Raw genomic sequence first — 13929 nt, 5'->3', positions numbered from 1 at the left:
GGCTGAGCCGCGGTGAGGACTGGTGTGGCGGCGCAGGGAGAGGTGGACTTGGTGGTGACGGTGGAGGTGGTGGGAAGCGAGGTGTCGCGAAGAGATTTGGTCAGGTGGGCCAGCTCCTCAGTGGTCTGCTTCACGTAATCATATGCTTCGTTGCGCTGCTTGCTGGTCACCTGCGATCTGCAAGGAAGGGACGCTTTCTTTCTGAATCGATCCGATTCACTCATAAGCCAGCTGTGTGTGTATTTCACCACGGCCTTATCACGAATTGGGCTAGCAGGCGCCAGCAAGTAACCCTCCCGCTATCAGCCAGACTCATTAGTCGATCTCTGGGTAATGCCAGGACCTCACACACCCCACACCCCACCCCCCTTGCTCAAGAGGGGACAGTAACCACACCTAGTCAGCGGAAAAAACCCGGCCTGAGCGTCAAACCTCTGCCTGCCACCCAGGAAGCCTGACAGCGCAGCGCTTTACCTACTGAGCTATCTGAGGGAAGTGTATTTACCTATTTGTATTTACCTATTTGAAGTCTACCGGGCCCGAGCTAAGCTCTAATAGTCCCGTCTCCATATCTATCTATATATCTATATCTATCTATCTATCTATCTATATCTATCTATCTATCTATCTATCTATCTATCTATCTATCTATCTATATCTATCTATCTATCTATCTATCTATCTATCTATATATCTATCTATCTATCTATCTATCTATCTATCTATCTATCTATATATATATATATATATATATATATATATATATATATATATATATATATATATATATATATTGTGTGTGTGTGTGTGTGTGTGCCGCACCTCCGGACCCGCTGCTGGAGACGCATAATGTCCCGCCGTTTCCTTGTGAGGCCGCAGAGGGCACAGTGGCAGTTCTGGAAGGGACAGGCGTTCTTGTGGGCGCGTTTCTCCTTGATGATGCCGTGGTTGCGACACATGTCACACTTCTGCAAGATTTGTTTTATAGGCAATAAAAAAAAAATAACGAAAAGAATGTTCAAATTATGTTGGAGAGTTATTGATATTCTCCTCTTAAAAAAATCAAGTTATACGAAGGAGGAAACGCAGACACATTGACGAAATACTGCAGTTTAGACACACCCACAAGGTAGCATGATTTCCAATTTTCATATATCCACACTATAAATGTGTATACTTGAGAGAAATGAGATTAAAGCAATTAAGCACTGAAGTGATGATATTTTCTAAAGCAGTGGTTCCCAACCTTTTTTGTCCCGTTCCCCTTTTTCCAATCACTTTTTCACCTGTGGACCCCTACACCTCGCGGGCCACTCATGACCATCCCAAGGGCCAAATTTGTCACGTGGGCCGTGAGTTTGACACCCCCCCTGCTGGTACCATTAGCAAATGTAGAACATTTCTAGGATTTAAGCATTCAGTTTTAAGGGTTGTGAATTTTATTCCGAACCTCATGTCTCCTAATTCCAGTATAATAAATTAAAAAATAATAAGAATCTCTATGGACCCCTTGAAATTCTTCCATGGACCCATTGGGGCTCATGAACTTCTGGTTGGGAACCTCTGTTCTAAAGCGTTGGGTTGGCGTACCTGCTGCTTTGTGCTGGAGGGCACGCCGGGGCCTCCAGTAGCACCTGCCTCGCCTGCTGCACCGCCCTCAGCCGCCTCTTCTCTCCTGCGGGCATCCTTCAGGTGGCGTCATAAACGCTGCTGGTGACGCATGATGAGGCGGCTCAGGCGGGTCAGTTTGCATAGTAAACAGTCACAGTTTTCAAATTTACACCTGTGGAGGGGAGGGGAGGGTGACTGACAGCCTTTTTTGAGCAGAGCAATATGTACCTACCCATACACTCCCAAATGGACTAAATATTACAGAATCAATGAACGTTACATGTTACAAGAAAAAACTAAAGACACTTTGATATGCAGCAAATCTCCACAGCTCTCCAGCCTTACTGCAGGGTAAATTACCTCCGCTATGGCGCACGTGAGGCCATGGCCACGGTGGTGTATACCTGCGCTCACCTGTGGTTGGTCTTCCTGGAGCGCTGGCCATGGTTCTTGCAGAACGTGCAGTGCTGGCGCCGCTTGCTCCTCTCCCCTTCACCTCCACTGCTGCTGCTTCCTCCGTTCAGTTCTGCAAGGCATATATATATATATATATATATATATATATATATATATATATATATATATATATATATATATATATATATATATATATATATATATATATATATATATATATATATATATATATATATATATATATATATATGTGTGTGTGTGTGTGTGTGTGTAAAAGTATAAATAAATAAAGCAGAAGAGAAAACAGTTTGAATGGAGTTAGGAAGGGAGGGAGTTAAGGAAAGAGTTAGTGATGGACGAAATGATGAAGGGAAGAGACATTAGGAGGATTTCGGGGGGGGGGGGGGGGGGGGGCTGCATGGGTTATGCGCCACGAAGGGATCAAATAAGCCGGCCCTCCCATACCTCTGCTCTGCCTCCTGCCCTGCCCTTCGCTCCCCTTTGCGGCCTCTACTGCAGGCCTCTTAGCGGGACCTGCCTCCCTCCATCCCAAACCACCGCGTCCGGCTGAACAAAAGGCTCCTAAACTCAGGATTGATGCGCCAATGCACTTCGTTATAAGAGCACGGGGTGCAGCGTCCAAGACAACAACTCTCCAACGCATTTCTCTTGGTGCTGGCCGCACTTGATTCCAAACCGCCGGAGGAATGTCGATTGTGAATCCATTTAATCATCTAACGAAACTGGTCCCGCCCACAACCCATGTAGACAGGATCATCAGGCAAGCAGCCACCGCATGTTCGAAGGGATGGATGATGGGAATGGCTACACACACACACACACACACACACACACACACCGTTTAGGCTGGCTCGGGCCGATGGTGTGGTGGCCTCCATCACGCCGAGTCAGACGGGTCATTCACCACAACGTCGACCACAATAACTTGCCCCCTGCACACCCTTCCCCCTCATTCCAACCTCACACTCCACCCTCTTTCCCTCCGTCCATGCAGCCTCTTACACACCGCTACCCGCTCCTCCCTTCCTTCCTTTGCATTTCTTCCATCTCGGGTGACTCTACTGACCCCTCTCTGCAAGCCTCACACAAACCTCCTGCGCACTGCTCCCTCTCCCCTCCATCCATGCAGCCTCCTCTACACCCTCCCTTCCTTCCTAATCGTTTCCGCCATCTCACGTAACTCGGTGACCCTTTCTTTCTGTAAACCTCAACGGGTAGAGCTCGTGGAAACCCCCTCTCCTGATTTACTTGCGGATACCCTTGTCAAATTAGTTCTTAAAAGAGCAAACAAATAAACAATCGAATAAAAAAGGACCCCCCTCCCCCCCCACACACACACGAGGCACGTTAATTATTGATGAGGAGACATATCTAGGCAAGTTTGTCATGCTCCTGTTCGCCGGTATACAAATACTTGAGTCAGATTGAATCACCAACGAGTTACAGCAGCACGCAGGTAACCACTCGACAACAGGCCAAAAATAGATCGTGGTTGGATGCACTTTTCCCCGAACGCCGCCCCGCCGTGTTGGCCACCACCATCGCCTCCTTAACGCACACAACAACACGCATAAGGAGCTAATCACCCGGAATTATTTATATCGTTCCCGTGTTGCTTGAATCATGAATGCTCTCACCTCCGATTTATCCCCCTCTTTCTCTGTTGGTCCCCCCCCCCCCCCCACACACACACACACACACCTCTGCTCTTACTCTACTCACAGTTTACTCTCTTTTTTCCTCACCCCGCCCCCCCCCCCCCTTTTTTTTTTTACTAAGTTGCTCTTCCGTGTACACTCCTTTGAACTTTAGGAACTCAAGACAAGAACTACAAGTTATGGAGTCTGCAAAAGGTCATTCAGCCACCACCGGCAAACTTGAGTAAGCCAATCACTTGTTGTTTATGACTCCTATGGATAAATAATAATCTAACCTTAAATTAAATAGTTCCGATCAGTCTTCATGGGTGCTACCACCGTTTTTCTCCTTCACTTTGTACTGTTTCCCTATCTGTGAAATACATTTTTTGTAGGTCTTGATCATGTCTTGAAAAATACAAATGCACTGATACCGGACCACAATAAAAACCTTCGACATAATTTTTCCAACTGATCAGCTCACAAAATTTGTCCTTCCTGATCATGCAGATTCAAGTTGTTTTTTCAAGCCGTCCTTATACGGTGCATTCCTCACACTGTATTATCTTTTTTATTGTCACGCACGGCTATAACAGACCCGCGGAACACACCACAGCCTCAGCACCCACAGGACACACCAGCATATTTTCTCCCGTCTCCTCAGTCCAAAGATATCTCGGGGGAATTCTGGCGCGGGTCTTTATTTTCTTCCTTCGATGAAGAATTTCCCATCTCTTTACGCCACGCCACTGCTCCGGTGGTGACCCTCAGCCACAGGGCCAGCGTGAGGAACGCTGACCAGTGGCCACTGGCAAGCCGCCTGTCAGAGACGCGTGAGGAGGGAAAGATTTGGTCCTTGACGGCGTGACTCTTCTCAGTCACCGGCAAGTTTGCCACTAAGGGACCTGCTGATTGTCGAAATCAAAGCTGCAAGACAGCGAAATGTATAATGATAAAACTATTAATGATGTTTTACAAAGCGAGGGCCTATAGCTTTAATACAATAGGAAATAACTGAATTTTTTTAGGAACTGGAACTGAGAATCAAAAATTTTTGAACATAAAGGAAGAGAAAGAACAATTTTTCATTGAGGAAACACACAGAATGATACCATGAATGTGTCCTTAACCTTTGTGGAGGCTGAAGTGCTAAGGGATCTAATCATATCAATGATAGATTCAAAGCTGGACTATGCAACGGCAGAGTGATCACCTCAATTAAATTTTCTGAAACAAGGTTAGAAAAGGTACATAGGCTGGTTATAAGGGTACCTTGCTTGAGGCAGCTCCCTTGTACAGAAAGGTGGAAAATATCATGGATGCTCGCACGAGAAGAAGGAAGAGAAATGAGATCATCGTAATTCATAAACGAGTAGATAAAACAGTATTTCTTAGTGATGTCTTTTTTTCAGATCTGATATCCTCACGTGCTACTCAAAGTCACCCTAATCCCCTTTTGAACTGGGCATTACAAAAGACTTTAAACCCTTAATATTTTTGTAAAAATATTGCAATGGCTGTAAAAATAGTTAAATTCCATTAACGGTTTTATTTATTGTTGTTTTAGAAAGTAAATAAAAATATTATGATTCTGTCACAAGTTATTATTTCCTCACTTTAATTTATTTTTAAGATTCCTTTCTAATACCTCACGAGGCCTCTTCGATAGCCCATGGGGGTCCTGTGGCACGACTTTAACAACCCTGACTAAAAGATCTGAAATGAGTGAACAAATAAAAATGCTATCCACGGGAATGGCCTAAAGACAGAGGTGGTGTATGTTTATACATGTAGTAAGGCCTTGATAGTTTTAGATATGGTCAAAGCATGGACAACATGAAAGTTAAATCCATCAATCATTAACACAAATAACAGGGGCATAGACCGGGGAAGGGGGGATGGCGCCGCCTTTCCCATCCTGGCCCACACTATGACGCCAAACGTTTCTCCGAGCAAGTTTTCATGCAGGCCTCCTTCCCATTCTAAATAGTACCTCATGGCGGGATCTATAGACTTGCTCAAGCAGCAAACTCTGTAGGCGTCCCCCTTGCCTCCTCCTCTCGGGGTTGTCTCTCCAGAAATAACCCAGTGAGCAGGGGTAGCCCTCCGCATGGCCGTGCAGCTGGAGTTAGCGGTCACAGACTATGCAGGTAATAAGCCTCGAATCAGTCTCATGGATTAATCGCCGGTTTGACACACATGCACAGTATGTACTTCGGTCTCGATCCAGGAGCCAAACAACCAATCCTACAATTCAGTAAGTATACATAAAATCGCACTCCTTTCCTTTTACCATAACTCTAAGAGCTTTATCTTACTTAAAGCAAACACATACCAAGTCAAAGGTACACTGGATTTGCATTTAAGATGAAGATAAAAAGCCTTCTTATGGAACAACATCATGCCAATAGCACTATACATTGCACGTATGTCTTTTGATATATATATATATATATATATATATATATATATATATATATATATATATATATATATATATATATATATATATATATATATATATATATATATATATATACACACACACACACACACACACACACACACACACATTGAAAAGAAAATAGGAATAATAAAATTTCATGATTATGAAAGATAGTTATGGTCTCACTCCAAGGGTTCGGCCTAACAGAGGAACAATCATCTTGGCCCACGTTGAGGGAGACTCATTTACATTGATATCGTACGTATGTCGAGGTGTGCTTCTCCTCGCCCCTCCGCCCCCTGCCCGGCCTCACGAGTGCTTGCCGTGCTAGCCCCAACAACCACGCTGGCGGGTGACCCTGAATATTGCACGCTTGGCCAGGGTAGAGGGAGGCTCACAAACCCGCAACATCTTCGACTCACTCAGGCCACCAGTCCCGATTTCAAGAGTTGGCTTAAATGGAATAAGATTATCCAGCTTAAGAAACACCGGGGCTGAGGTAAGTCCTTCCACAGGTAGTGTAAGACAAGGGTTGGCACTGTATTGTGACACACACACACACACACACACAATGAAATATAATGAGTGGCGTGAGGTATAACACAAGAGTGAAGGACACACACACACACACACACACACACACACACACACAATGAAATATAATGAGTGGCGTGAGGTATAACACAAGAGTGAAGGACACACACACACACACACACACACACACACAATGAAATATAATGAGTGGTGTGAGGTCTAACACAAGAGTGAAGGACACACACACACACACACACACACACACACACACACAAGGAAAGGCAGGGTGAGGTTAACTCTAACGCAAGGGTGAGAGGGAGAACCAGCCACCCGCCGTGAAGGAAGGGACGATTAACGGGCCTCGCTGTATGCCGCCGAGCCCAAGGACAACACAACACCGCGAGGCACCAGAATGAGTTGCAACGCAGAAGCGGACAGAGAGACAGACAGAAAAAAATACATGTTTTTACCTATGTGGCTTGACTCATTCGAACGTTACCTGGATACACTAATTAGGTCGTTTTTCTTGCAGACGCTTCCGCCTCTCACATCAATTATTTCTAGAGGTCGAAAAGTAGATCAATGTAGTTCTAATTAGTATTTTTTTAGGTTCATGGCACAGAAAAAGTGTCAGGCTACTACTAGGGTCATAAAACTACCCTTGAAAACACCCAGAAATCTTACGCAAGTCTTGTCAAATGGTGTTTCAGATTAGTGTGTGAACAACAGTAATGGCTTGACATTTAATGGTGGGAAATGAATCACAGTAGAAAATAACAAGGTAAAAATGCAATATCTTTAAAACAATCATGCATCAGTTTCTGGCACGTAGCATACACAGTCAAACAAAAGTTTAAAGTGTGAGGAAATTGTAACATTACGCCTTCATGGCGTACACTAGTGGCCTTACAATGTGGCTTGGAGGGTTTCCAGTCAGTGTGTTCTCATTTTAGAGGAGGGGCACTTGTAGAAAAACAGGACCAGTGTGACTACTCCGGTCTTCTATATTCTGCTTCAGTGTTGCTCGTAACTCGCCAAACAGAAGAGAAAGAGGAACGCTACTGCCATGCTTTAGGAAGAAGAGAAACTTAAATTTACCTGACGCACGTAGCAGGAGCCTGGACAGGTGCCGTTGAAGGCAGCCTGTGTTGTCAGTGTGTGTGTGCCGGGTGATACAAACACTGTGAAACTCAGCATCACCTCAGGCTCTGCCAGTTTCATGTGGCCTGTCCATTGTGTCAACAACGAAGCACAGATTGGCGTGTAGCACAGTATCTCAGCTTGGGGAATACCATTGTGCCAGAAAAAAAAAAAAAAAACTTATGGAGTGGGCAATGCGAACTTAGTGCTCCACATTTCAATAGGCTCGATACTCCCTGCCGCTAAATGCTTTACTCGGGCTGCCAAACGCACCATTTCTTATTATTCCCTTTTGCAACTTAATTAGCTTTAGCAAAGGAAGCGTTATCCACACTTTAATCTTCTCCAAGAAGTATCAGCAGAAATGATGGTATTTCTTGAATAGTGGAAAATATAACACTAACAAATTATAGACAGAAAGTAACGTTATGATACATGGTTACAATTTCCAAAAATAAGAGATATCAACTATTATTGTGCTAATACTACCGTAATTATCATCAACTCACTCCTAAAATGAAAACTAAATTTAAACTATAATTTTTAACCAATATAATAAATGCTTGCACGCGCCATGTGCTATAGCTCAGTAAACTGAATAAAAACGTTAATACTATTTAGAAGAGAGTTAAGAGTTAGAAAAGGTGAATCATATCACATAAACCGTTTACGGTGAACTTAAGAGGAAAATTGAAAAAAAGATTAACTGGAGGAATCAGAGAATTAAAATAGGAAACGATTGCCTAAATAATCCATAATAACTAAACAAAGGAAATCTACAAATATGGGTAAATATTGATATGAAAATAACTAAAGCCATGTTCACCCACCATGCTTAAATCGAACAAAGTGACTCCTCAAAGATGAAGTTCAAAATGCAGTTAATTATTATACATACTTATGACTATTAATACACACAAATCCCTCACGCAAGCCGGAAATAGAATAAAAATATGTATAAGCTGGGCTGGAGTGCATTTGTAGAGTATGTCTACCATTGTGCCAAGCGCGAAGGGTTTCTAATCAGTATGTTTTCCCCGTCATGGCATATGGATCATAATTATAGACTGACAATGACCAAATCTCTGGAAAGGAATTTAAGGAGTACCCAAAGAGGGATGAATGGCTATAGAGAGGGATGGAAACACCTAATATTCGTAAGAAAATCTGCAAATGGATAACAGAACAGACAAAATTTGAAAACATAATAAAGGCAATCATAATAAAAAAAAAGTCAGTGTTCAGGAGACATGTCAGAGAGAGGACAAATAGATGGAGTGAGACTAGGAAATAACTGGAAAAAAAGATTCAACGAGAAGCCATTCAGCACCTGTGTGGAAACTAGAGACAGAAGTGATTGGAAACGCTTGGGAGAGACCTATATCCTGTCCGGGAATGACTATGGATCCCACCTCTATGGAAATGACAGACTGATGATGATGATGATGATGATAGTGTGTGTGTGTGTGTGTGTGTGTGTGTGTGTGTGTGTGTGTGTGTGTGTGTGTGTGTGTGCCACTTGAGCAGCAGCGGTAGCAGCAGCAGCAGCAGGGTTGGCGGAATGAGGCGCCCCACGGGATTAGCATGCATGGTTGCAGTGCAAGCAGTGCAGTGCTGCGTCGCCAAGGTAACTCGCTTATCAACACTGAGGTGCTTCAGTCGAGCCCTTTCGCTACCTTTTTTATTCCTTTATTTCCGTTCTCAGCCAACCCATTAAGTCAGTGTCACCATACATGCCTAGTGTCTGGTGAACAAAGCCCTCTGTCTCTGCCCCTCTTCCGGCACCTCAGCCACAAGCACAGCGTCCACTAGAGTCTAAACTTACCATAAGCCCACTTCCCTCTCCATGAATTCTGTCCGTTCGTTTTCTTCATAGACCGTCACCTGATCAATTATGAATATGGCAAGTTTCCTGCATGAGGCATCACTAACTGAATCACGCTCGCCAAGAACGACGAGCATATTTACCTCTCCCTGTCTTCTCAACACATCCTGTTTAGAGACTAACAAAGGTGGGATTCGAATGTACGTGAGTGTCCTTCTTTCTGTATGTTAGGCATTCAGTCGGTCAATCTCTCTCTCTCTCTCTCTCTCTCTCTCTCTCTCTCTCTCTCTCTCTCTCTCTCTCTCTCTCTCTCTCTCTCTCTCTCTCTCTCTCTCTCTCTCTCTCTCTCTCTCTCTCTCTCTCTCTCTCTCTCTCTCTCTCTCTCTCTCTCTCTCTCTCTCTCTCTCTCTCTCTCCTCTTCTCTTCTCTTCTCTTCTCTTCTCGTCTCTTCTCTTCTCTCTCTCTCTCTCTCTCTCTCTCTCTCTCTCTCTCTCTCTCTCTCTCTCTCTCTCTCTCTCTCTCTCTCTCTCTCTCTCCGCCATTCTCTCTCTCTCTCTCTCTCTCTCTCTCTCTCTCTCTCTCTCTCTCTCTCTCTCTCTCTCTCTCTCTCTCTCTCTCTCTCTCTCTCTCTCTCTCTCTCTCTCTCTCTCTCTCTCTCTCTCTCTCTCTCTCTCTCTCTCTCTCTCTCTCTCTCTCTCTCGAAGTAATCTGTTATATCGTTGTCTCAATAATGTCGTGTGACAAAAAAATCTTCAGAGGAAAAAAATATGCATTATTATAAAAAAAATTCTTTATGAAGATCTTGTCAAGGCCAGTGTGCTTGTTATTATTGACTCCCGCTCAGCTGTGCTCGCGGCGACTTACTGCCTTTGTAAATCACATGAGTTTTCTCTGCATTTATGACATTCACTTGAACCCTTGCTTATTCGGCTCTTAGAAACAGCGTTTCAGAAGACCGTTCAGACCAGTTGTCTGTGTTGTAATTTCACTTTGATCTTTCAGAGCAGACACATCATTTCGAGAACATTAAATTTATCATTTGTGATGTTTTTGCACCACTTATTTGTCATTCCTATTTTCAACGTTTTGCGTTTTAAATGTACGAACAAGTTTTTTTTTTCTTTCTTTTCTTCAGCTTCCATACGCTGTTGTTACTGTTTGTTTTCTCTAGCGTGTTTTCTTCCAAGCGCATAATGTCAACTTATGTTAGGCTGGGGTCACACATACGCGGTTCAGCGATACGTTTCACTGCGGATTGAATTTTGGCGGTTCCGTGCGGACTGTTACGGATAGTGGGGGATTGTGGCGGATATGGCTATACGTTTCATTGCGGGTAGCTATCCGCGGTGAACCGCGTATGTGTGACCCCAGCTTAAAATTAGTTACGGTTCAATGTGGATCATTGCGGATCGACTACGTTCAATACGGATCGACTACGTTCAATATGGTTCGACTACATTCAATACGGATCAATTGCGCACAATACGGATTTATTGCGTATCTCCTGCGGCGCCACTGCGTTTCGATAGCGGATGCTCAGCCGTGGCGGCACGCTGCGGTACTTTTGAACATTTCAAACCAACCGCAGCCCCTCCACGGTTCCGTGCGGACTGTTACGGAAAATGGCGGATTATGGCGGATGGATATACGTTTCATTGCGGAAAGCTATCCGCAATGAACCGTATCGCTGAACCGCGTATGTGTGACTCGGTCCTTAATGTTTTAGTTAGTTCAAAGAAAAGAGATCTTTTGCATTTGCTTTCCTCCCTAACCAAACGTGAAGACATTCAAATGTTTTTTTTACATATCTCTCTCAATATCCTTTGTTGTTGTTGTTGTTGTTATCATTATTATTATTATTATTATTATTATTATTATTATTATTATTATTATTATTATTATTATTATTATTATTATTATCAATATTATTATTATTATTACTATTATTATCATTATTATTATTATTATTATTATTATTATTATTATTATTATTATTATTATTATTATCATTATTATCATCATCATTATTGAGCTCAGAGCAATTGGTATATATTACTTTATCAATATTTTTCTTCCTTATAAGATGGAGCTATATGAAAACCCTCAGACAAATAGTTATTTCTACATTATCTCTTCGAGTATTTATATATAATATTTTCTTTAGTGCTTGCAGTGCTTGCACAACCAAGAACACTAAGATGAGTCGTTGGCACACAATCCCTTATCTTGGGTAGGCGCAACCGATGTCATGCCACTGCCATAGAAGCGTCGGGAGGTGTTCAGGCCGCGAATACGTCAAGCAGCGTCCGATGCACTAAAGCGGAGCTGCAAGTCCAATACCTAAATGGCCGTGTCTTGCATGACGGCGCCAGGTTACCGTAGATTTTCTGGCTAATGAAGTGGTGAACACTGAACACAATCCCCTTGTTCAAGTCCAGCCAACGGATGACCATTTTCAACCGCCTTCACGTTACTGAAAATCATCCACCAGCTAACCATCAGCTTCAACTGCAAATTTGCTCCACAGAAACACAGTTCAAGCTTTGCTGACGTCTATCAAGTCGGAAATCAAATATATATATATATATATATATATATATATATATATATATATATATATATATATATATATATATATATATATAAAATCTATGATCGACTGAAACGTCAGGCATATTCATCATCGAGGGCAACATCAGCCAAGGAAACAAGAAAGTAGTCACGAAAAAAAATATGTCTGCGTCAAGACAAACAAAAGCCGCTCACCAGCTCCCTCTGTAACAAGTTAACCAATGCCGAGGGAGGTAATAGATAAACAAATAGATAAAAAAATAATATATAAATAAATATGTGCACACACACACACACACACACACACACACACACACACACACACACACACACACACACACACACACACACACACACACACACACTCTAAACTTAATATACTGATATACCTATCTTCAAATAAATATTCAAGCGAAATCGAGAGGACCAACATGTGGAGCAGAATTAATCCTAACCAAACCTTGACTCGAGGTACTTAATTAATGGGCAGAAAAGAAGAAATCGCACTATTGAAATTGAACTGATCAACGTGTGTAATTTACCACGGCCTGATCACGAGTTGGACTCGCTTTCGCCAGCAGGTACCCTCACAACGTGAGCAAGTGCTCATTATTGTCGATCTCTCGGTACTGCCAGGACCTCACACCTCACACACCCCATCCCCCTTGCTCAAGGGGGGACAGTAACCACTCCTAGTCAACGGAAAGAATCCGCCCTGAGCGGGGCTCGAACCGCTGCCTTTCTGACCGTGAAGCCTTGCAGCGCGGCGCTCTAACCGATTGAGCTACCGGAGCGGTGTGTGTGTGTGTGTGTGTGTGTGTGTGTGTGTGGACTGCACTTCCGACGCTGCCATGTCGGCTTCTGTGGTGCCTTTAGCAATGGTGAGGCAGCCGTCAACCCAGCAGGGGCGTGGCCGGTGATAAAAGACTTGGGCAGGTGTCCGGCATAGATGTCACCCCTTCCTCCCCTCCCCCTACCCCGCCTCAATGAGGTACACATGTGGAGAGTTGTTTTCACGACACCGAAGGGAATAAAAAATAATGCAGGAACGTCAAAAGGAAACTCTGCATTATTTCGGGGTTGCACAAAGATAAAACAAGATCTGGACTGCATATCTTTTTTTAGGTAAAAATGAGAAAAAAAGCACGTATAAACGCCGCTCTGCAAGGCGAAAATATTATTAGTTTAGTTCCAGAGGCGTGGACGATTGTATCATTACACCGCCTGTGTTGGAGGTGGCAGTCTCCGCGTTAATGGTTCCCGCTTGATGCTGAGAACACGCCCAGAAACATAATGAGTATGATGAGACGCGCGACATGATAGAGCCTTTATCGTGTATCTCATGTTATCAGACGCTGTGTCGGGAATCTTAAAGGAATACAAGCGTTGAATAACTTGCTGCCGGACCAGTCGAAACTCAACAAAAACTCAATTATACATTTGACTTTATTGTGCGCCAAACAGACCTGTGTGTGAATGGTTCCTTGTGTGTGTGTGTGTGTGTGTGTGTGTGTGTGTGTGTGTGTGTGTGTGTGTGTGTGTGTGTGTGTGTGTGTATTTGAGTCTACACTATTAAAACATACTTTAACAGATTACTGAAAAAAAAACGAAGAAATATCACTGCATACAAAACTCATTGAATGTTGACATAAAAAAAAAAAACTTTAATAAAATGAACTTTTGTCCCTAGCAACCCCGTATCCTGCACAGGCTGAGTGATGGAGGGA

General features: G+C 43.3%; 1 pseudogene; it reads right to left on the bottom strand.

Annotated features, from left to right (window-relative positions):
- The window catches only part of LOC126995692 (uncharacterized), a 29896-nt pseudogene that overhangs the window by 2117 nt on the left and 13850 nt on the right, over positions 1-13929 (bottom strand).

This window comes from Eriocheir sinensis, chromosome 8 (genome assembly GCF_024679095.1).
Source record: "Eriocheir sinensis breed Jianghai 21 chromosome 8, ASM2467909v1, whole genome shotgun sequence".
NCBI classification, from domain to species: Eukaryota; Metazoa; Arthropoda; class Malacostraca; order Decapoda; family Varunidae; genus Eriocheir; species Eriocheir sinensis.
The sequence above is the reverse complement of the archived record's forward strand: the minus strand, read 5'-3'. Positions and strand labels throughout refer to the sequence as shown.